Consider the following 26,218-nt stretch of genomic DNA (forward strand, 5'->3'; position numbering starts at 1 on the left):
GGAGTCACGGTCAGGACAGAGCCGCAATTTTTTAACAGTGCTTTTTTTGTCTTTAGCAACTTCTTCATCACCAATCCTTCTTAAAGGAGCGCAAAGACTCTGAGCTCGCACGCAACAACTGAAAAATAGCATAGGCTAATATAGCACAAGCAACGTGCAAATCGCACGTAGCGTTCGGCTCATGCGCAATGGTGACAACGCTATTTTTTAATACTTTCATTGTATGGTGAAGCCCGTTTATCGTATTGTTAACTTAGAACTTAATTTTGGGGGATGACGTATAACGTAAATCAGTAGACACAAAATCGAGATGCAAAAATATTATGGTTAATTAAAAAAATATAATCGAATGTTCCGGCTACAACAGGGCTCCTCATGGGTGGCAGCACACACTCATTTGCTGATCTACACTCTGTTCACCAATGAGCTGAGACTACGGTGGAAGCTACGTGACCGTCGGACCAATCAGCCACCTGCCTCTAGTCACATGCCCCGGCTTTTTCTCCGCGTGGGTATGCGCGGGAGCCTGTTGACGTGGCGAAAGAGGGGTGCATGACTAGTCCAACAAGAACCAGTCTAGCGACCCGCAACATATAATTGCTCGACGGCTTTTGGATCGTTAGCAAACAATTATTTGAGAGCTACGCTTTAATAATGCCAGTATTTTGCTTTTGAGTGGCCGATGCGCACCAGCACAAAAAAAAAAAAAAGAATTAAAAGTGAAGTTTTATCATTTCCATGAAAAGAGTGACGCCACCAGCGTCACCGAGCTTAGATGATCGCAGCTAAAAAAACGGTGCTCGACTACTTCGATATACTACTGACAGATGGCGCTACGTAAGAAACGAGAAGCTGATGCAACTCGACAGACTCTCTCCCCGTATAGCGACAGGTGGCAGGCAACCTGGCCATTGGAGCACGTAGAAATCAAGGTAACACAAAACGCTTGAAAAGAAAACTTAAATATTAAAGCAAGCAAGTCAAAGCATCAGAAAATATTACATTACAGAAACTCGCGTCGCATCGGGGAAAGCGTAATAAACACTTTCGTTAGACTGTTCGCTAGGACCAAGACTCGACTCGTCGCCCCCGTAGGGTAGCTTGGTGCGTATCTTCAGCTCTTGGGGGCCCATTGACGAGGCTTTCCGTTCACGAAGTAGTTGAACGACTTTTATGTACTAACTCGTTTACATGTATATGGGCAAGGTGACTCGAACAGGTAGTAGTTTAAGATGCGCCCACAATGCCTAGAGACATTCGTTATTTCTTTGAGGAGTAATCGGTAATTATTTTCATCAAGGCGATCAGGAAGCCGAGTAAATCCAGTGTAAGTAAATTCTGAACGTGCCATGTGTTTCCTCGGCATTTAAACTTTTAAAGTACGCGCTACTCCCCATTGCGGGTGCTCAAAAATATGTAAAAACCATGGTCAACCAGAAGCAATCTACTAATCCGCAAGTTTGGCCATGTGTGTTTTTGTTTACCACTGAACACTTTGTATATCGAAACTAACACCACATTAATAAAGAACGCAGGTTAATCACTATAACATGTAAAAATAGCATTCAGTTATCCTAAATATATATATATATATAAATGACATCTTCAAGTTGTGGGGAGCGGAGGCGGTCGCATATAAGTAAAAAAAAGCCACCGAGGTCCAAACAAACTTGGATAGTTTAATCGGGCGTTTCGGAGGGGGACCCTCCTTCTTCAAGCGTGACATAAAAGTTAATAGGGTTACCTGGTGGCCGAGATTCTCACTCGGAGAGGGAGAGGAGAAAGCTGTACATGAGAGGGGACGACAGAAGGCACAACATAACAACACAAATGCCCCAAAAAGACACGGCAACAGCAATTATATTTGAAGTTAAGATTTACGACAGGCGGAACACAACGGTGTCCCCAGCCCCGAAAAACCTCCCCCGATGACGGAACCGCGAAGGCAGGGCCCCAAGGGCAAGAAGCCACACGCGGCCGGCAGAGCGAGTCATCTGGAGCCGACACCCGTTCGCCCCGCCACAGGCGAGTCGCGCACACTTGGTCCAATGCCCGTCCGACTCCGACACCGGACCAGAAGCGCCAAAGGGCGCCGCTCACAATACATCTGCTAGACAAAGAGCGAGAGGGGAGCTGAGAGGGGGGGGGGGATTGGAAGGGGCGGCAATTTGGCCGTTCACATGAGCTGTACGCTACTCGGTCTCCCCGGGCTCCCATTAATGCCACACTTGACCGCGTCAAATTCGTATAGACCTTTTCATCCTCCCCCGCATGGGCGCTGCCATCTTGGAATCACGTGACGCGGCAGCCATTTGGTTGCTTGAAGTTGCTGCTCCGCTCTCCCCTCCGCGCCTTGGCGAATGTATTGTATTCGTGTTTTTCATCGCGTTTCACCGCGCTTGCTTGCCTTACTTCGGACACTGTTGTCCGATACGTCTACTCGACGACTCCTGAGGTTTGTTTACTAATAGTGGAGGAAGATTCTCAGTAAGAAGCGCGCATGTTTGCATCGCGCATCTAGGATCGCAAGGCGTGAAGAATACTCAGCACAAGGAGACTATTTGTATTCCCTGAAAGTATAGTTTTTTTTATTCATATTATATTGAAAACAGTTTCTTTTGTTTATGTGAGGAAACTCGCGGAGAAGATAGACAACGAACGTTGAACTTGTATTTTATCAAGGGCTAAAAGTAATGGTAGGTCAACACCAAGCGATTTGTTTGTTCATAATATCACACCTATATGTGCATGAGGTTCTCAATCTTTTTCTTTGCGACGTAGACATACGGTTGGTCGGTTTACTTACGAAGTTTAAGAAATTGTATACCATGCTCGCTTCCATAAAGCGAATTTGTTCTAAGAAATAAATATTTGTTCACACAGGTCCGTGAAGTGGTGCCTAGCGCTAGAATTCAGCAAAACTTTCCGATGTATTTCTCCTCCTGCGCCCTTTAATTTTATTTAGCTAATATTACAGTAGAAAATGCCAGATTTAACTTGACGGGCCTGTCACTTATATCATATCCTGAGTAAGTGAGTGTTCATATAAAAAAAAATGTATTTCCTAGGGCAAATATCGCGCAATGCTGCTTATGAGTACTAAAAAACGAGGCCGAGACGATATTATTTTTATATCAATTATCTGCGTCATTACACGATACGTTTTTATTCTGCGAAGTTCACTAAAAGTTGGGTGCGCACGAAAACCAAACAGTGAGTTGTAAACTCGCGAGTTCATCTGTTCTGGTCGATACAGAACATTGCTAATCAAGCTGTCGATATGCTTCCCCCCTTTACATTCACATGTTACTATCTTGATTAGTGTGTTTTTCTGGAAACTGTTGTCATCTTGTAATGCCATACACGATGGTATTCTTCCCTGTACATCAGTCAGGCCTTTCGCAACCGACCATAATCAGATACATCAAAGGAGTTGGTAAAAAAAGCCCACAATTTAAGCTAAACAACACCTCGTAGTCACCAAAGTGGCTCAATACTACTGTTTTAGTGGCTGTGTGCTACCAGGAAAATAATCGTATCACAAAATTAAGCAAAAACAACGCAAAACAGCAACATACCCGCGTTCACGTTGAAACCGAAACCAACCAAATTGAAGCAACCTAATGGCGCCGAGTGCGTCAGCGCCCTCTGTCCGCCGGTGAGGCAACTACTAAACTGAAAAGGTCTATAGACCTTTCCAACAAACGCCTTCTGCGAGCTGCCATCTTTTCTTACTGGACTGTTAAACGCCTTCTGAGCACGCGCAATAGCGCCTCTTGCGAAAAAATCGTACGCCGCGCCTGCGTAACAGTCCAGTGACTCGACATTTTTCGCCTGGGCGATAAGCGATGGAAAGGTCTATATGAGATGGACTTCCTTGAGCTCCGTTCGATGTTTGATCAAAAGCCGGATTGAAGCAGAATGACAGAGAGTTTGTCAAATGAGCGGTCAGTTTGTGCCAAGTGTTTAGAGAGTGGAAGACTGGGTAATTTAGTCCAATGGGATCGGTGGGTGTTAAATAATTTATTGAAGGCTGTCATGGTTTGTCCCACATACTGCATCTGACACACCCGACACTCAAGGACGTAGACAACGTCGGGAGTGCAGCTCGTAAGGTCCCCGTCAATATATATATATATATATATATATATATATATATATATATATATATATATATATATATATATATATATGTTAGCTCTTGGCGAATATGTTGGGGTCATGGAGGTAGGAAGCTCCTCTAGGCGACATAACGCCACCAGCGGTTAAGCCGGGGGAGACGTTTAGCTTGGAGGGACACTCCTTCAACGAGGACCAATACCTAAAGGTGCTATTGGACGAATTATGCGAAAAACAGAGCTGATTTGGAGCCTAAAGCTGATTTGGTTGTGTTTTGGTAACCCATTGGGGGCGTTCCGCCGACCGCGACCTTTAATTTCGGATTCACTTGGATTTTTCTCTCCAGGCTGACATGAGCCGGCCGGTATGTCGCTTCCCCTTATTCCTATGTCCATGGCTGGGATCCTCAAGGAAAGTGTGACGGAAAGCCACGAAAAAATGTGCGAAGTGTTTAGGATCCTACTAAAAAAAGAACTGTACAAAAAAAAAGGTAAATTGAAAGAAATATCAAAATTTTAAACGCGCTTTAGCAGGAATCGCACCACGACCTTACGATTGTGAGCTCGGCATTCTACCACAGTGCCATGTACATATCGTAAACTTCACTGCCACACCCGGTTGCGGGTGAACGCAAAGCTAGCTCGGCTTTTCTTTACTGCGGTGAACTTTACTAACTGTACAAATACCAACGCCGATCGCAGGCGTTATGGCGTTCGGCGTTAGCGTTCGAACGGTTTTTTGAGAAGAACCAAGAAACACATTTCGTGCCCGCCATTTTATAAAAATACAACAGATCATAAAATAAAATCACATGCTACCAAAAAAAAAAACACACACAGACAACCTGCAATGACTTTTGTGAACCCCAATGAATGGCTCGGTAAAACGTTCTGTGTATACCGACGTTCTCTGCATAAATCAAGATAAATCAAGCTTTTTCCTATCCAGGTTAGTTCATAAAATTTGAACGAAATACGGTGTAGAGTAACTTACCAATAAAATGTTATCTTCGAAGCTCTGGGGTCTGCAGGTGTCAGATGTTTAGGACTTTGATTATGAGCCTTAAGGTTTCTGAGAAGATTTATATAGTGGTGACGGAAACAAGCACACAAAAACTGCATGGTGGAAAGGTTTATTGAACTTTTTTATTGTGCACATTCTTCGAGAATTTTCAAGAAGTAAAGTGCATGCTTCAACTGTTGGTGGAGGTCGCCGACTCACGATCGTCATAGATCAATTTTTTTCTTTTATTTTGTGTTTTGTATTCTTAGATGCCCTGAGAGCCGAAGTTTATGAAAATTCCTGCTTAACAATTGGCTAATTGTATGTTCGACAGTAAGTAAAATATAAGAATAAAGTTTGCGAGGTTGACGCACTAGTCCTATACCCGGATCCTAATAGATTGTTCGGTAGAAGCAGCATAGCTTTGATAAAATTACATCAATCGTCCTGATATAGGTAAATTTACATAGCAATTAGTTAAATATACTTGTGTCTTACACTTTAGAGCTGGGCTCTTTCACTTGCAAGAAGCTTCGTGGCTAATATGACACGTATGCTTCGTTTCATATAAGCACTACCGTTGATGATTTTAGTCTTATCAACGATGATGGCGTGTGGCCCGAGGGGTGCTTGTTTATGCCTTTTTGGGGTCCGCTCGTAGATTCTGGATCTTCCGAGACTTGAGATAATGCGCCATAACACAATGAATAGCACACGAATTTATTATCAGAATGTGCGTGGTTTGCGGACGAAGTCTAATATTTTTCCCATCAATTTTGGTATCAAATTTTGACATTTTATGTGTCACTGAAACTTGCCTAACCAGTTCTATATCTAGTTCTGAGTACTTCAATTCCGATTACCACGTTTTTAGATATGACCGGGATTCGACAGGTTCCTCCTCGACCCTCCGGGAAGGCGTACTTACGGCTCTACGGAAATCGTTATCGTACTTTCGGCGGTTTGACCTTGAGATACATGAATGCGTTTGGATTGGAGTTCGAGTCACGAACGGACCAAATCCGCTCATCGAGAACTATTACTTTGTGCTTATAATGCAATTAAATGCAAAGGTGCAACCGAGCTGGACAAGGATGACGAAAATAATCCCTGGAGAAGGGGAACAAGAGGGACAAAAAACAAACACAAATTTCCAAGCACAGCTAGGTGACTGGTGCGCGACCAAAAAAATCTGCCTGGTCCGAGTATCCAACCTGGGACATCTCTCCATTTCCAGTGGAGCGTTCTACCAACTGAGCTAACCAGGGGTTGAACATCAGTAGAGAAAACAGGTTTTCTTAGGTGCCAGCAGTCTAACAGCGAAGAAGGGGGTTAAAGAAAAAAATCTTTTTTTCTTCGCAGTTACCCTTTAAGAGAACATTGTAAGTTGTTTCCAAACGCAAGCGTCAAAGATAGTTTGTGTTTGACCAATTTCAATATTATGTAAATATAAGAAAAATATTGTAGATATGTATTTGTACAGTGTAATTTCTCAATAACTTGTCAACGTGATTAAAGTAAATAAAATCATAATTAGCAGGGGGCACCTTTTGTAGTGAGTGTTTGGTGAATGTCACCAATACGGACTTCGAGCTTCGCGGGTTCACCTATAGTCAGTGAATGTCCCCAGAGCACCAAGTTGCATTCAGTCCGCTTACAGGAAGTCAATTCTGCAGAATCCAGATCTGACTGGCTGGTTTAGCCCGTGGCGGAAGTTATCAGTCGGCCATTATGAGGATATGCCCAAAATAACAAAAAGCGTATATAAACATTTCACGTTACAACGGGTATACCGGGTAAGCACGAGTTTGAGCTCTGAGCCTCGATGAGTTCGAACCGAACGGAAGGTGCTTTGATTTCCTCTAGTTTTTCTGCTTTATATCATCTAGACGTTACTCTGTTTCGCCAAAGAAGATTGCCGGCTCGTTTGCTCGCCGCGGTTGCGCTGGTGCTGTGTTTCAAATTCTACGCTTCAGGCGCTAAGCCTAAGATTTGACTTCGATGTGTTTTAAGGGGAGAGATAAAGAGTGACAAAGAGAGATACGAGACGAGAAAGCAAGGAGCAAAACGCGCCAAACTTAAAGGAAATAAGTTAAGAAAAGAAAGAAAATCCAGTGTCGCTGCAGTCGAGGAAAGTCGATTGAAGAGATCGGACCAGAACGAACGGCTACGCTGTACGCTTCGAACGCACATGGCAGCGCCCAAGTGGCGATGGGTTGGAGTGCGACGGCTGCGTCGAGACTCGGTTCTGAAACAAATTAAAATGTTAAAAGGCGCGAACTAAAAGAGGACGACATAAGACACACGTACGACAAGGTAAAGCGCCAGAAGTGGAGCTTGGGAGTTTCGGTACTCGGGGAACATTCAGCGATTGTAGGTTCACCCACCCTTGCCTGGCATGCGTGGCCCGCAGATGACAGGGAAAAAGAACTTTATGATGGCTGTGCTGGGCAAAAGGAAGGTTTGAACCCTTCGTCCCCCTCCCCGGCAAGGCTATACTGCAGCTTCGCTTTCGCTTCTTGCGGAATGGTGTCCTGGTAAGGCCCGACCAGGATGATCCAGTCAGTCACGTTTCTTCTGATATCCCCTGTTGTCTTTCACTTTCCTCCTGTTCACTTCTTTCAATTTGTGCGTTCTTTTGGGGAGAGGACCAATTTTGTCTGGGTATGGATTTCCTTATTTAGAACAATACCTGGGCATGGTGTTTGGGCATGCGCTGGTAGAGTAGCATTCTTAGCAAAGGCTTTTTATGTTATGAGGTGTTTCCTCTTCCTTTGTGGGGCAGAATGGTGGGTGGCGCACCAGAGCCTCTGAAGTCCCAAGCAAACCAAAATATCCAATCCGCCTCTGAAAAGGGGTCTCACCGAAGCAATTACTCTATCAAGAAATTATAGATGGGCGGCCCCGCACGGGCCGCCCATCTTCACATTCACCTGCCGGTGTTGTAATTGTAGTGCAGGTTGGAGTGGGATCGCTCTAAGAAAAAAAGGAGGAGAAAGGTAGCAACAGCGACTGTTCCTCCTTGTTGCGGACAAGTTGCCACGTGAAGGGAGGAACAGCAGTTCAGATGAAAGGAGGAGGGCGCGTTCCTCCTTGTTCAGTTGGCGCAGGGGTAAAACATCGCGCTACTGACCAAGTGGTCAAAGGTTCGATCCCCAGAGAAGCTATATTTTTTTTTTACTTTTATTTACCAAAAACACACATAAATCAACCCAGACCGATGAAAGGATAATAAAGTCGTTATTATTCACCGAGTCGTTTTCCTCCTTCTCCAGGCACACCGGAGAAAGCTTTCGCCCTCCCGACTAATCTTCTTTCTGTTTCGTTTTTTGAGCACATCGAGCACGTTGTTTAATAAATTAATGTTGAGTTGATTGAGCTTCAGCAGCAGTGAAGGTCACCTGTAATTCCGTCTTCTAGTCCAAACGTGCAGAACCTTTCGGTTGCATTGACGTTTTTACCACTAATTTTATCAAACGAGCTAACGAAGCCGCTAGAAACACCGAAGTTCCGGAGCAGTGCCAGCAGCTCTACATACACTGGGTAAGACGGCCGTCTCCCATTTGCGGGACACATGGGACACACGCAGAACTACAGCAGCGAAACCACGAGGATCTGTGTCGACGTTTTAGACGTTATGGAAATCGCGGGAACTGCGTCCAAGGCAGGCGGCTTTTCGTGCCGGCTGCCTGGGTGCCTTCCGTGCTGAGTTCGGTTATGTTGTGCCGTGCCCAGTGCCAACCGGCGTTCAACGTGATTTTGTATTTCTGCACGTCAGCAACATCGTCAACGTGGTTCTGTATTTCAGCGTGTCAGCGACATCGTGATGGCAGTGTTGTGGGTTGTGAACAGGAGACTGGAATTATCGCCGATGTGACCGTGTGTTCGCGCATCAGTGGTGTAACAACAAGATGAGATGACAGTAAACTGTCGGGCATTGATGCCGCTGGTCGGGCCGTGATCGGAGGGGGCAGCGTGTCGCAGGATGACATTCCGCTTTAGATTAAAGAGTTTAAAACCACTTGAGGGATTAGGTGCAGTCGTTCGACGTGTGGATAATCATGTTGGAACGCTGGTCTGAACGGTAAGCTCCTATCGTACAGTGGCCAATGTGACTGTCGGCCCCGAAAGTGATTGCGCTCTGGGAAAAAGACCCAACAGTACGAAAGTATGACTGAAAGTACGTAAATTTACAATGGAAATTTAGCATAAAACAATAAACAGCTAAAATCGAAAAAAAACGCTATCCTTTATTTACTGTTTAAATATATTACGGTTCCTGTAGAAACTGCCCTCCAAGTGGCGCGCTGGGATCAGCGCTAGAAGTTTTCGAGCTCGCAACGGCGTAGCTCCGTACACTTCACAGTTGCCGCAAGTCGCGGCTTTGACTGCATTCAAGTTGATCGAAAAGCAATTTCTCTGCCCTTGAAGCATCACTTCCAGCTGAGTGAATATCCGCTCTACAAAGATTAATTCAAGACGGCAATTGCAGCCGTGAGTGAACAGCACGAATAGAAAAACAAACACTACAATATAAATGCTGGTTTCGAAGGGCCGTGCGGGAAAACAAACTCATGGCTTGGAACCACATTGGAGCGGCTCGATTTATTGGCTTTCAAATATTTACGGCAGTATCGAGCGTTTTCTTTTTAATAAGAGATTATTCCCCTGAGTCATTAAAAATAGTCTCAGATGTATGACATTGCTGTAAAAAAATGAACATGTTCGGAATATTTTTTATTGCTTAGGGAGTCACCGAAAAATTCCGTACGTTCAAAGCGACCAGTATAAAAGACGGAAACGCAGGATACGGGAATTGTGATCGGGGTAGTGTGCTGTTTTATTGATGTTTGTATGTGCGTTGCCTGTGTATACGCTCCATATATGTTCACCTGATGCTTGTAGTGTGCGTAACGTGTCTACATGTGTTAGAGATTCCCGAAGAGAAGGAAACGCAATTGTGGCGTAAGAAAATAAAAATATTTTTTTGTAAAACATGAATTGGGCGGTACCTAGCGCCACCTAGCCTAGCCACTTGCGATTACTCTGCTTGACCCTGCCATCTGGTGGCAAGCGATTTGAGAACCTTTTACGCTACGCGGCTACGCCATGATTTCGTGTTACCGTGCTTAGCTAAGCCAAGAGATTGCTTCGGATTCGTTTTTTTTTTTTTTTTTTTTTTTTTGAGAGCGGCTTTTGGTTTTGCGGGCGAATGATTTTCACTCCTCCGTAGTGTGCGGTTGACGCAACGGTTGACGAAGGAATTGTGGCTCGAGGAATAGCAAAGGTGAGACATAAAGTGCGCGAACTGGGTATGGGTTGTCTCCGTTGAACATCGCAGTGCTGACGATGAGAAGACTGAGTGACTGCATGCTTTCGAAACGTAAGTTTCTTTACCTGCAGGGGTAAAAAAACTTCGGAAATAAATACAGCTCGCGGAAAGCTCGTGTTACGTTTTTATTTGCTGCTCCTCTCGCTTCGCACAATAGACTTAGTATTCTCGTTAAGCCTTATCGAGCTCGATTTGCTCGATCCGTGGCCGCCATAATGAGATGCAGTCGACGGAGGAACTTTGCTCCCCTGCTTAAAGGACGGAAGTTTCTCCCTTTCTGAAGGAACATATGTGTCAAGAGCGTTCCTCCCTTTAGGGAGTACTATACTGACCCTTTTTTCTAAGAGTGTAAGCCGAAGTCCCTCTTAACACTCCTTTCGAGGCTGTGGCTACACAAAAATTCTTAGTGACCGTCTCATTATGGTTGTTTTTCTGTATCTCCCAGCACACATTCCCAAAAACGTGCATGACATACTGAACATTTTAACTCAACTTTCACAGCCGTTATTAAATTTAGGTAAATCTAATGCTGATTACACCACGGGGAACAATGGACGAATCGATTCCTGTAGTGGGGTTATTGAGCGATCGCTACTGTTTTCAAATTTTTCTTTAAATAAGACATTTCCAACATTTCTTATTGCTGCACACAGCTCTTTCAGCTGCATTAATCTTTCCATTTCATCACCATCATGGCTTCCTTGTCTTTATTGGAAGGTTTCAGATAATCCATTTGAGAGTGACAACTTCCCAGATATCTTAGAGAGCTTTGTTGACCCCTCCTGAGTTCAGAGACGTATGCATACTTGGAAACTACATAAAGCGGTCTGGGAACGTTTTAGCCAAATTTCTACGTTCAGGGCTTCACTATCTGGATTATGACCCCTGAGGAGCCTACGACGTGTGGTATTCAACAAATAATTAATGCCGCCGAGCAGCCTATGGCCCATACCTCCGGGGATTTACCAAAAAAACGCGAGCCATGGCGGCACGAAGGCTGTTGTTCAGCCACCACTACGAAGGAAAATTGAGCCTGGAAAGCTTCCCGGTGGTAGACAACTGTGGAGACTAAGATTAACTTTAAAAAGCGCAAAGCGCAAGCCCGCTAGAGAAGAAAGCTGGCAAAGAAGACATCTTGGATTTGATATCTCTCCTCTGTGAGTACTTTTTCGGACGGTTAAAGAGGCTTGGGATTGCCTACGCAAACATCAAAGGCGACTACCGATGTTTTACCGTTCCTGCATAAAATGTGCATTGGGGTCTGTCAGAGATGTTACCAATGTTCTCGTTCATCGTTTCCATGGTGAATTCAGCTCTAATAATTATAGTGCATATTTCTTACAATTTAAACTTCGCACAGGAAGTAGCCTTGCTCCAATGTTGGGTACTAAGTCGGTGCAATAGAACGCGCCCTTTGGAATGTGTGAGCTCAAACAAGCATATTATTTAATTGTCTGACAAAAACCCCGAGCCTGGAACGAGATGGGACGGACAAACCCAAGGTCTCCAACACAGCTGAAATTTATTTGACAACAAAAAGGCTTATATAGGCATCAAATCCTACACAAAATGTTAGAGACGAGAGAAGGCGAGAGAGACAGAAATGGGGAATCTTGTGGCAAAAGCAGTACAGCAAAGCAAACTTTACAACAGAACTGAGAAGCAGTGACCTCAATTATACAACGCACAAAAAAGACAAACATTTTTCAACACTGTTTGCACTGGCAGTGCCTCCAAAACAACTAAAAAGAAAGATGTTTCAGGATCACTGAAAACGTACACTTTTCTGGCGAAGGCCGGAACTCTAGAAAAGGAAGGAGGCAAAAAACCAAACGACGAGGAACCGTACACAACGCAAACTGATATTGATAAAGCATTGAAATTAGGTAAAATCAACCAAAACCTCCTAGACCGCAACGAAACACCTGACCTTGTGCGCAACGGCGCCGAATTTGTAGGAATTGACACTCATTCAGCCAGTTCACTGCTTTGTTCGTTGGAAGAGAAAAGCAGTCTGTTGCGACAGATATATTATAAAATGTAGTGAGTACACTGACGCTCCTATGGTCATCGTTCACGAATTTGAAAAACTAAAGGTGAAGCATGCTGATAATTTCCAGTTTTATATAAGGGGTGCTAAGCATCTATAATTTAACGAATGTTTTATGCGCTCAGAGAAGACATCTTCTATTGGTTTTAGCTAACCTTCATCGTCCAATATATTTTTCCATAATACATCCAAGATTCTTCCGCGTTTTCAAACGCCGATCCAGCACCGTGTGGTGCTGAATTGGCGATCGCCAATCCAGCACCACACGGTTTATTACCATGATCCCCAAAAATTTTCCATGGTGAACGCATTAATTTAATTGCCATTATCATTACTGGAGAGTTGTATGCGGTACCGATAGCAGAGGATGCGCATTAGGCTGAAGAGAATGAAAAGGTGGAATATATTTGTAGACTTGCAAAGTGTAATTACTGCAATTATCTCCCTGAACGACACCAAAAATACGTTCATAGCACTTGTGCGTGTCAAGATGAATAGAACATTGCAGAACGGATGCTACATTTCATTTTGTTGGGTTCCAAGTCACGTGAGTATATTAGGCAACAAGAAAGCTCACGGGCTCGTCTCATCCTCCAGGAATCTTCGGCATTAGACCTATCTCACCAGCCAGTTTGGCTACGCCCCCGCTGCCGCTATGCATCGAGGGAGCTTTAGTCGATCTGCACGTGCGACAATTTCGCTGGAGCTCTGCGCGTGTGGAGCACAAGACAGCACAAACACTCTCGTGTTCTGCCGTTCGCCTTAAGTGTACGAAAGTTATGGCCGCGACACGCATGCGCCGAACGCGTGGTGAGATCTGTCTATTAGCTGCTCGATACCTTACCAGGACATCAGACGAGCCTTGAGGCCTTCAGTTCTTGAAAGGATCGCTGAGAAAATGGGACAGAGGTTTTTATAGTAATGTTCACTTCCCGAAGCCCATTTCTGAATTCGGGGAGAGTACCTCATTCGGGAATCGGTTCCACGAGGTCTTAATATCTGTCTTCTCACAGGCCATTCGCATATCGCCCACGAACGCCTCCTCTGCTGGGAACATCCACCACGCTGTGCAGCCTACGGACGTGTTATGTCCATCCTACAGAAATTATGGACTTGCTCTGGTCTTGAGTAAAAACGACGGTATTATTTTCTTGTCGTTTTTATATCCTATACTCGTTTTCCCTCTTATTTTATTGGGAAACAACCCTGTCATCTCAATGTATTGCGTACTTAGTTTTATTGCTTGCACTGGCCATTTACACTGGATCTATTACCTCACATATATGTCAGGTCACGGCATACTAAAATGATATATTATATTACGTGGTGCGGCCCACTTTACCCTAAGTTGCTTTCTGCGCCATAAAACCCTCGATCATTATCATCATCGAAATTTCAGAAAAAGATCTGTCCAACAGATATCACGTAGAAATTACAAGACAAATACTACATGTACTTTGAGGTTTCCAGAATGCGCTCCGTCGCTCCTAGGACATCGCGCATTCCTTTCTTGGAAGAACGTATTGTTGCCGGCGTTCACGCGTCAACAAACACGTCAACAAAACGCAGCGCCGTATTGTATTTCGCATTTTGTTGCAGTCCTGAGGCAAGTTTCGCCGAACGTTCGCGGCAAGGGCGTGTTTTTCTTTTTCATTTTCGTTCTTGTGCGGGCGTACATTGTTTGTCGTCCTGTTTTGCAATCCGACTGTGTATGAAATGATGTGTTGAAAGTTAATTATTCTACATTTCTGTGCTTAAAACACGAGTGGTTTGGATTAAAATATTACACTAGAGTGTAAATGTCTTTCTAATATAAATCTTAGTAAAAAATAGTACTGATACTCAGTGATTGAAATGAGGCGTGAAGTAACCATTACGTGTAGGGAAGAAGGTGACATGAGAGTAGATAAAAAAAATTCACTATCGCACACTAACAAGAACGTTGATTTAATTCGTTTTTTTTTAAGTGGACGATAGGTTGACGATCAGCAAAAGCATGTCACCTATAGGTAGGCGCCATTGGCATTTAAGTTATTCTATGTTGCTTATTATGGCAATCCACGCTCAAGGCTATGATCCGCCCAAGCCTATTAAGCAGCACCAGAAGTGTATCGTCACGGCGATGGACGTCTTTGCGCTTTTACCGGCAAAAACAATTACGCATAAAAAATGCATCGTGAGACTGAGCGACTTTATTAAACACAAAGCCTAGAGATGTTATAATGATGCGCTTCAGGGCGATGCTTCCCACATCACATAGTAGCGCTGGCTGGAATACAGCTGTGAATATCATTAACATTGGAGTTTACTGGAGGCGGACTTCGCAATCTGTTCCAAGGTATCATGGCCGGGGCAATATCTAGTCTCCCGAACATCTTATTTCCGTTTTTGACAGCTCAATAAACGCATGCACGCGAGGGATTGTTTTTAACAATGGACTGTATTTAGCTCAAAAATAAAACTACCCCCACTGGTTGGGTTTCGAAAATAAAGTATTTTTTTTGAGGGGCTATCAATGCCAACATATCACGGCCTATGCCCTTGCGCGATCTCTCTGTAGAACTATTTTCTCTTTTTAGAAAGAAATAAAAGATTACGTTACCACTATGAAATCGGATTCTAATATGAACTCTTTATTGTCACTTAGCAGTATTCGTGCAAAAAAAAAAGAAGTAAAAAGAAAGTTTTTCTTTTTCCAGATCCGATTTTAATCCGTCTAACTTTCCAAACGAAAAGACAGGAACGAGGCGTGCTTTTTTGTCTTTTTTTACGCTCAGATAACTCCTGGAAAAATGTAAGTGTTGATTAAGAATTCCTGGGCTATAGCTGAGATCTTTATTCAGGTGAGTAAACGGCATTAGTAGAAAGAAACTTTCCTAGGAGCACGACTTGTAATACACTAACACTAAGGGATCTAAGGGATTGTGCACGGGTCTGTTATTGTAGTCTTGCTGAGCAATGCTGAAACAACCTTATAATACACAATAAAACCTAAAAACGTCCCCCGCAGCGCAGTTGTTAGCGCAGGACACCACACTGCTGATCTGGCTGTTCAACCAGTTTTTAAATTACTTTACTCTAGTTTAGCTAGAGCGGCAAGGGAGAAATATACAAAAGCAATACTCGTACACTATACACTAAACAATCTAAATGACTGACAAAGCGCAAGAAAAAACGACCACTATTAAGGGAGCCTAGCAGATTAATTTCGAGGCTGCTTTTGCATATGTTGATATGAGTTGTCTCTGGTAGCCTTGTATAAGTGCTGCGTTTTGATCTCCAGTTGCAATCTCGTCACGATTCCTTCTAATATCACATTAATAGCGCCTCTCCGCCAAACTCGGTCGCTCGCGTGCAATCCCGAAAGATGAAGAGCACCGTACTGTAGCAAATAACGAAACTGCATCAGCCACTCCATAACCTTTTTATATACATTTCAGTACTTGAAAGAAGGTTTTTGCCCCAACTATAACTGGAATGGGAAGATCGGAGAGCATTGTTTGAACTCTTGGGTAGTTCGAAAAAAATTGAAGCTTGTAGGAACCGCAGTTGTAGCAAAAGTCCATATTTGGCAACACCAGAAGGTGTTGGCAAATTAACGGCACAAAATGTGAGAATAGGTAGTTTTAGAGTATTGGCTCCTACACTTGGGGGCACCTAAGTCGTAGGGGGAAACGAGCTCAGCGACACTCGCGCTGTCGGCCCAGCATGACATGCTTGCTTTTCTCGCTTGCAGCGCCAATATGGTTGACACGCGAAATTAATGAATTGAAAAATATAAACACATGTTATATTTGCGGCTAACAAACACTTGTTGTGCTTGCGTCAGCGATATATTTGGTAATTTAAAACCATATTTACCAGTTGATTAGTAATCAATAAATGTTTTAATAGAAGACCAAATCGTCTCCCTTTCGTCTTTTCGTCTTTTATTCTTTTCATGAGAACCTTTTCTCCCTCTCTCTTGTAGCTCACTTTTTGTACAGCACACCCGTTGTACTATGCACAAACATTCAGACGTGCTGCTTTCGAGCACGTGGCTCGAGTCAATTTTTTTCCTTGTGACATTTTGAGAGAATTGCTATACACCTTTTCCTCAAGGGCGCAGCCATCTTGAATTTCCTCAATTCTGGCAGAGGGTAAAACATAGTTTTGATCTCTCCACACCGCTGCAAAGTGATTACGAAAAATGCGTGATTGTCACACATTCCTGTTTTGCTTCACGTATATATTCTCGCATATTCCAGGTTGAAATGTGTTATTATATTTTTTGTCCAGCATACCAGATACGGAACGCACGTGACTGAGAACAACAGGAAACAGAAAACGTCTTCGTTCATCCTTAAGCTGAGCCTGCAGCAAATGCCGCAACCACAAGCGCAAGAGCTCGGGGTCGTTGATTTGAACAGTTCTTCCGCTGGTCGAGCGCTCGTGGTAGAAATGCACGTTTCAAAAACGGGAGCGCGGGCTAGCTCGCTCTTGAAGCTTTGCTATGGTCTCAGCTTAAAGGTGAACACAGTATAGACCATGCTGGGGGAGCCACTGAATGTCCCCGGAGTACCGAATTCCATTCAGTCTGGGGCTTAAAAGCGCTAAAAACGACGGACGGGTAGGAGAGACACACACCACAGAGCGCTCTGTGTTGTGTGTCTCTCCTACTCGTCCGTCGTTTTTAGCGCTTTTAACCCTTAACCATCTTCAACCAACTAGCCCAAATCCAAACCCTTCCATTCAGTCCGCTTACCGGAAGTCAATCCCACAGAAGCCAGTTCTGATTGACTGGTTTAGCTCGGGACGAAAGTTATCAGTCGGCCATTTTGAGGATTGGCCCCGAACAAAAAAAAAGTATATAGGACGATTTCCGCGTTCATGGCGCGCACGCGTGCTCTAGGCATCGATGAGTTAGGACTGAAAGGAAGGAGGGTTGATTTTCTGTAGATATATATTTTTTTTTACTTCAAGTAGCCGCTAATGTGGTTCGTCGAAAAAGAATGCCAGCTCGTTTGCTCGCTCCGGTTGCGCTGGTACTGCGTTTCAAACTTTACGCCTCAGACGCTATATCCCAACACTCGACTGCGATGTGTTTCGAGGCGAGTGGGAAAGAGGAGACAACGAGGGACAAGTCACGCACCACTCGGAACGAAATAGGCAACTTTAATAAAAACAAACCTGTGTCACCACAGGCTAGGAACGTGGATTGAAGAGCTGACACGAGTGGGAATGCAACACTGTACGTGCTCCGCTTCGACGGCATAGGGCAGCGCCATAATGGGAATCGCGACTACTGCGCCCCTACTCGGCTCTGAAGCTAAGCTTGAGAGTTTCAGTACTCTGGGAACATTCAATGACTCTAGACAACACCCTCTAGACCGTGCTTTGCGCATTCCTCTTCTGTGTCTTCGTCAGTGTGCAAAGTCGCGTCAAGATAGCCAGTGGGATTCCCGAGGCAATGCTATGTCAACAATTACCGCTTCTCTTTGAGGCTTAAGAGTGGCCAAAATGAGAAGACGATCTAATATTTAGGCGAGATGATAACTCATATCTTGTGATTTAAGCGAGGTAAGGCAAGCCGAAAGCCTGCTGCACCTTTCATTGCAGATGAACGTGCCTATTAGTGCAGCGATCATGACGGATTTATTCTTTAGAGAGCGATGCAGGGCGGCGCCATGTTTGCCCGAGTGGCCTTAGGGACCGCACTATCCCAAAAAGCAGTTAGAATTCGACGCATGCACAGTGGTGAGCCTTTATTTTTAGGGGCCCCCGAGTGAAGGGACCACTTATTCTAAAACTCCGTAACAAGCTTGATAGGCTTTTGATTTGAAAGTACTCGTTTAATCTTCTCCACTCCCTCTGTGAGGGTGTCAGAGTTTGAGAAAATAATTCTCTCGCGGCGTTGAGAATTCTAAGAAAAGCTGCGCTTGCCAGCTGGCTGGGAATCTTCCTAACGTAAACGCTGAGACCGAATAAAAAGGAGGGCCAGCAGACGACAACATATAATGCGCTGCTGGGTGTATTTACACGTCACCGTCAGTGAGAGCACACTCCTTCCAGAAATGGGGGGGGGGGGGGGGGGGTCGACATGCTCTTTGAGTGACTTGATCAGGGTCGACTATCAAGAATCAAGAATCTGGAGCGCGCTTGGAAGCTCAGATAACTGAAGCGTCCTTTGAAGGACAGGCCTTTCTTATCCTTCCCGTCCTAGTCCAAGCTTTTTTGCCGTTCCCTGGTGCATTAACCTGGATGTGTGTGGGAACTCTGAAAGAGCCACCGCAAAGTGAAACGTCATGGTGAATAACGCAGGGTAAACTGATGTATAAGCTTTTACTCCGTTTAAGACCGACTGCAGCCTACGCCACGACCTTATGGATCCAGGCTAAAGACCCTTGATACTTCATTAAAAACTAACGACAAACAATACAAATGACAAAGCAAATTACGCTGGAACGCAATGGCAGCATGCAGTTCAAACCTCTTTTGTGTGCCGCCATTCGCTTCCTAAAACCTGCACCTTCACGCAGTCGGCGCTTCAAGGAATATCGCTACTTGTAGGATGCTCTTATATATAGGAACTTAAATCCGAACTAAAGTCCCCCGATAAAAGCTTCCTACAAATAGCGGCAATCTTTGAAGCACCGACTGCGCGGCGGTGCAGGCATTAGGAAGCGAATGGCGGAGTACAGCAGAGGTTTGAACTGCATGCCGTCATTTCGTTCCACCGGAATTTGCTTTGTCTTTTGTATTGGCTGTCGTCACTTGTAAAAGAAGTACTACATCGTCTACCCTACGATGGACTAGAGGCAAAAGCTACGGACCGCAATATTCAATCATGAGTCACTTAGAGGTTGCGTCGTATTTCGCATCGATGCGCGTATTGGTGCCCGCTTCTGGGATCACTAATGGGGACGGGCGTACAGTGGCTCGAGAATCAAATAGCACTGAGTGACACATCAATTTTACATTGCAAAGGAAGTCACGACATACAGGCTCATTGCAGTCTCGAAGCTATAATTGGGGTTGTGGAGATATTTATACAGCGCGTAGTTGGTCAGCCATTAAAGTTGCGACGAGTCACACGCTGTAGATGAGCAATTTAGCCAGTGCAGTACAACCGCTAGCCTGGGGTCTTTAACGTGCACCACGCAGTAGTGATACACGACCGCACGCCGGTACGATGCTCATCCAGATCGAAACGGGCAGGGGTGGGGCTTGAACCCAGGATCCCTGGGTTCTGCAGTGCGAGCTTTCGCTCCACGCGCGTAGAGCTGGGTGTGCGCTTCAGCCCACTCGGCCACCGATCCCCCCATTCTCGAAGCTATAGGAACGATGCAGCACTTTTTGATTCGGAGCATTATTCGTCCACTCCTAATTAATGTTAAGCATCTCATAGTTCAGCGTGTAACATGATTAGACCTGGCGGCCCGTGGCTTTGGCCTTCAGTCCATCGTACGATGAGACAAGGTACAGGAATTCAAATCCAAACAAGTGGTGGCAAGATTGCATCGCCGCGCTGCTCATCAACTTTGTATTTTTCCTATCACCGATTGAACCGATCACCAACAGGAATGGCTCCCTCCGTGATATTGTTTTCTTTTCTTTTTTTGTGGGTGACGGGTTTATGCCAGTGAGAGAAACCCGCGGAGACAGCAAACGCCGTGACGATGCATTTTTGGTACTGCTTGATTGATTCCGTCTATCGATGGCGTGAAAAGGGACGCTTCAGATGTTGTGCGGTACGTTGTCGGGCTGGTTGGTTCATCTTAGTAAAACATGTAAAATAATGCAAAAAAGCCAAGGACAAGCGCTAACTTTCAACTAGTTTTTACTCAGGAAAAGCAAGCATATATATACACACGACAGGCAAAGCAGCACTATATAAAAGTTGACTAATTTTGTGCACGATCATTTAAAAACTGAAACTCATTACTATGAAGTACAATAAAAGTGTCGCTGACACATGCTGTCCCCCATCTTTTTTTTATGCTTTGAATAGCTCTCGAGCGACCGTGTGTCGGCTTCTCCCCGGAATCCTTATCTGCTGAAGTCGCGGAACACAGCCACACCTGCTGCAATGTATATTCAAATGCGAGCCATATCTATTTTTTATTGATAATGCGTGCTCCCCTCCCGTGCTCGGTCATTGGTGGCACCGCCCCGTCTGGTCGATGTATACCTTACAACAACTCAGTGGGATTTCCTAGACCACACCCGCCACTGTGCAGTCCACGTAAGGGGTGACGTGTTTCTTATCGCACGACACTTTTGCCTTCTCATCAGAAATGTGGGAGCACAACCCTGCCAACTTCTTTGGGGCAGAGAACACAACGGGAACATTTGATTGAGCTCATTCGAAGACGGTTAAGTGAGCTAATGCAACTTCATGCCTGTAGTCTCCACTGCTGAAGTCTTGAGGTGGATGCTAGTTTTAAATGTAAGATTTCTAGACTGGATTTGGCTGGTTTCCCCTTTTCGGTCTTGGTTTCTGTGGCGAAGACCGCCCTACGAAAAATGAAGGGTTCAAAAGGAAGGTCCCTACGAGGCAGAGAAAAGAAATGCCAGAAGTCATTCCGTACATCCACAAGGTCGCCGACAATCTGAAGAAAGTTGCAAGCAAATACGATATTCCCGTTGTGTTCTCTGCCCCAAAGAAGATGGCTGGGTTGTGCTCGCACATTTCTTATGAGAAAGCATAAGTGCCATGTCATAAGAAACACGACACGCCCTTACGTAGACTGCACAGTGGGTGTAGTCTACGAAATACCACTGAGTTGTGGTAAGGTATACATAGGCCAGACGGGGCGGTACATCAATGACCGAGCACGAGAGCACGCATTATCAGTAAAAACTAAATATGGCTCTCATTTACCTATACATTGCAACACTTGTGGCTGTGTTCTGCGACCTCCGCAAATAAGGATTCTGTCGAGAAGCCGAGAGACGGTAGCTCGAAAGCTATTGCACTCATTCTTTATAAAAAAAAGAAAAAGTGGGACGGCGGGTGTCATCGACACTTCTATTGTACTTCATAGGACTGAATATCAGTCTTAGAACGGTCGGGTACGAAATTAATAAACTTATATGTGGTGCGGCTTTGCCTGTCTTGTGTATATAAATGGTTGCTTTTCCTGAGTAAAACTAGCTGAAAGTTAGCGCCTGTCCTGTATGCTTCTTGTCCTTTTTTTACGCTATTTTATATGTTTAGTTTGAGATTTCTTCGAGTGTCCAACTAATCACGCCACGGCAGCATAACATTTCTATGAACCGGACCTACGTCATTCGAGAATTGTATTTTTTCGAGCTGTAACTCCTTTATTTCCGGTATCATGACTTACGTAACCGTGATTTTCAATAAATAAATCAATCGATAAATAAATGAAACGACGCGCGTCATGGTTACACTTTATCGCAGGTGTTCGAAGGGTTGTTTTTGTACGAGTGTGCTGCCGCCACCTGCTGTACAGATCTCATTGTTTTCTCCTGCGATGAAGCCCGCTTATTGTCTTTTTGAGGTTGGTTGCGTACGGGCTTCTCATCTTTCTTGAAAGGCGACTTAGAGCGAGTTGTGCGCGGTATTTTTTTTCTTCGAGAACTGCGAGAAATCAAATTATAGTAGTTATAAAAAATAAAAAAAACATTTTGAGACGTTTTAATTGAAATATGGAAACGCCAAAAAGCACCAAATCAGATCTGTCCTTAAAATTACAAGAAAAGCTGATAATCGGGAGAAGATTTGATCTTCATTTCTGTAACTGTATAAATTCAGATCAGAACCCCAAATGAAACGTTCGCGAGGCTTCTTCCTTGGAAATCACAACCATTATTTTGTATCCTTCTCTTATCTGTACCAGGGTGCTTTCAAATTATTCGGGTCGTGTGCACGGGCCCACAAGGCTAAAGAATCCCCTTCCCATCAATCATTTTCTAAACACCCAGATCTGAAACACACGCACACACGCATACGCACGTACAACACACACACACACACACACACACACACACACACACACACACACACACACACACACACACACGCACGCACGCACACACACACACACACAGACGCGCGCGCACGCACGGATTAAACTTCTAAATAAAAATATTTCCGAATTTGAAGAAAGATAAACTCCGACATCACGGGACCGTACTGAAAAATTAAATTCCGTGTTTCCGTTTTTTTTTGTTTTTTTTTCAAAGTTGGGTGTTTTTTGCGTTTTTCCACAAGTTCGGTGTTTACGGTGTCAGTTTTTGTAGTCAGAGTAAAAATCATCCGGGTTTATTGGGACTAGAGAAAATACTACACGGCATGGAATTCTTCCTACCTTCAGGACCTCCGTGACCCGAATAAATTGAATCGTCCTTGGGTGTATAACATATTTCTCATAGTAAAAATGGAAGGGATGAGAAAACAATGAACCTTAATATTATAAATTATTTGGGAAAATAAAGGAAATTTAGGCAAAAATAGGGAAATTTTAGGCGTCCGCTAGGGAACTTTTGACTTTCTCTGATGGCAGCCCGCCGCCCGACCATATCGTGCCTCGGAGTTTAGGGATGCCATTTTCCCCCTCATTAAAAGAGTTGACATAAGTAATTAGTCTCGAACAATACCAGATGTCTCATGTCTGGACGGTAACGTGCGCGAATGCCCTTACAAAAGCCAAATTGGCAGCATGCCGTCAAAGGTCGAACATGCCTTGTGCTCGATCCTAAAACCCAGGATGTGAAGCTAAAATTGCTGGGGTTACCGAGTCACATTGGAAACCGCCAAATAGCTGAAGCACTAGAGACGTTCGGAAAAGTGATCTTAATCCAACGTGAAAAGTATAGGGTTCCAAAAATAAAGAACTTGCAGACCATAAACAGAGAAGTGACACTGTCGCTAAGGGCAAGGACTGTAGCCTTCAAATATGGAGGTATTGCATATTTGAAGGCTACAGTCCTTCCCCTTAGCGACAGTGTCACTTCTCTGCCTTGTGCTTGTACACAGTCGACCCCCGCTTTGTGTACGGTGCTACAAAATTGGGCACATCCGCCGGTACTGTCGTATACCATGATTCTCTCAATGCCGACGCTTCTGGCATACTACAGAGGACAGCGTCCTTACTTATGCAATACGTGTCGAGGAACGTTCTGAATCGAAGAACCTTCGACAGAAAACCTCATGGACGTCCGTGAGGTCGTTGAACCTACAGGCGACATTTCTTCTCCCGTTCACTACGAGGAAAAAAATCGCCCTACACAGTCATCATGTGAGGCTGAGGCACGACTCCAAGAGCCAGCTACGCAATGAGTGAACACAACAGTTCCTGTGGCGATGGTGTGCTCGGGATCTTCCGCAACGAGGGAAGCATCAGAGGACTTTCCACTTCTTACTGTCAGCACGACGCAAGAGAAGAACCTTAAAGGGACAACGCCTTCCAGGGAAGACGGTCAGGGAACCACGACTGAGACTAGCATGGTTCTCGAACACCCACGCAAGGAAGAAATGCCAGGTGACAGCTCTGTCCCACAGTCAGATCTTTTAGATCATAAACAGGCAGCCAACCAACATAAACCGTACGAGAAGAATGAAACAGGCTCTGCACCTGTCGGGGAAAATTCCCCAGCCCACAATTCCTCAAACATAAATTGTCGTGCGTAGCGCCCGTCCGGCTCGCGTGGCCACCTTAAATGTTCGAATTTTAAGATCTCGAAGAAAACAACATCAACTTCTTCAGCTCTTGTGTCACCAACAGATCGACATCCTCGCTTTACAAGAAACCTTGATTTCAACAGAGCAAGAAACCGGAGCTTTCATGAGTGATTTTGATATTTGCGTAAGTCATGAGCGCCGTGTTTCAGTGGGATATTTTTAGTTTCTGAAGAAAGCCAAAGCTTTTTCGTCAATTTGCTTGACCATTGATATGGAGGGGCGCTCTCTTTTGAGCGTCCTACAATATGATGATAAGCATTGGAGGTTTCTGTGTGTTTATGCCCCTAATGCAGTGTCGGCTAAGAACATTTTATTTTCATTTGTATCCCTTTATTTGACTACAAAAAGATATCTTGTCCTTCTTGGCGACTTCAACTGTCTGTGTACCGATCGATGGTGTTCGCAACCAACGTCTAGCAATCATTCGACCGCAACTAAATCATTAATCATTGAGCAAAACCTAATAGGCATCGGTGATGCCAAATATATAGAGCTAAATTAGGCACACTTTCCAAACTCATTACATGCTTGCCTTGACAAAATTTATGTTTGCGTTGAATTGTTCGCTCAAATTATTGACTATACTGTGAAACCAATATTCTTTCCTGATCACTGCCTGGTATGAATTTGCACCGAGGGAAAAAGCGGTCATCTTTTCGTCCCGAATGGGGTTTGTGGAAATTTCAAGTAAATCTCCTTTACAAAAAGGGGTTCACTGAACGCATTTCTTGTGTGTTGTCTTGTGTGTATTGGGATATATTTAAACAGAACGTCGAGAAGTGGGGCCGTTGTATATTCGAGTATCCTGGAGTTTGAACGGAAGAATGATCGACGAAAAGTATTTAACATCCTGGAAACCTTATACGAACTTGAATATTTTAGCCCCGGGACTTACAGGAGGAAATTAACATTGCGGGGGTCAGGAAAGTTGTCCAACGCTGCAAATCAACTGGTTTTTATAACAGCGATAAAACTGATAAGAACGTAAAAAGGTGGCTCCGTTGAGACCACCCTGCTGCACCGTCGAACGCTGCCATGCTCGTGCTGTTCTGTTCGAGCTCCGAGCTCAATCCCGTCGGTGCTGCTCGTGCCGCGCGCTTAAAATGTCATTAGCTCCTGACGTTGCGTGAGCCACCGCTCGCGCTTTGACGCTACAAGGGCTCCCCCCTAACCGCTCTTTCACTCTGGAAGCGGATCCGCGTTAGCAAAGCGGCTGCGAAGGCGCTTGTATAAAGATCTAGTACAATTCCACGCGCACTTGATGTCATCGAGTGCGCGTCCGATTGCAGTGGATCTTTATAATTCCGCGCTCGCAACCGCTTTGCGAATGCGGATCCGCTTCCAGTGTGAATGAGCGGTAAAGCAGTCGCTAGGGTGATGTTGTGCCCATGAGACAGAGCTATGATGCTGACGCTCAGTGGCTCGTAAGGATAGTGCCGATAGCTGGCATGAAGGGGACCAATGTTGAGGGTGTAGACTGGATGCGGACGACGGTTCAATGTGAGCAGGCTTTAGGCGGTCGACGCAGATGGTGTCATGCCGCCCGTTCAAATTCAGAACGAAGTACTTGTTGCGCCATCTGAAAACCCTGAAAGGGACATTTTAAGGTTGTTGCAAAAGCTTCCTGAGAGTGTGTCCACGCAAGAAAACATGTCTGGCCGAGGTTAACTCGTCGCATACGTACGTCGGATGACGGTCGTGATGCCTCGTTGATGTGGCCACGCAGGTTCCGCATAACTTCTCGAAGCTGGGTGGCATAGCTGAAAGGATCGGGTATGGTAGAAGTAGGAGACGTCACGAACATCTCTCCTGGGAGGCGAAGTGACTGCCCGTGGACTAGGTCTGCGAAAGTGCATCCGAACTCTGGCGTGAGTGCTGTGCGGAGGCCTGGAAGCACGATGCGAAGAAGTGTGCTCCAGTTGTTCGGGTCCTTGTGTGCTCTTTGTGCGGCCTTTAGGTTACGATGAAATCTTTCCACCAGGCCGTTAGCAGCGGGGTGGTAAGCTGGTGTTCGAATTCGGGAGGT

Source organism: Ixodes scapularis, unplaced genomic scaffold (genome assembly GCF_016920785.2).
Source record: "Ixodes scapularis isolate PalLabHiFi unplaced genomic scaffold, ASM1692078v2 PGA_scaffold8__174_contigs__length_109621045, whole genome shotgun sequence".
Lineage (NCBI taxonomy): Eukaryota > Metazoa > Arthropoda > Arachnida > Ixodida > Ixodidae > Ixodes > Ixodes scapularis.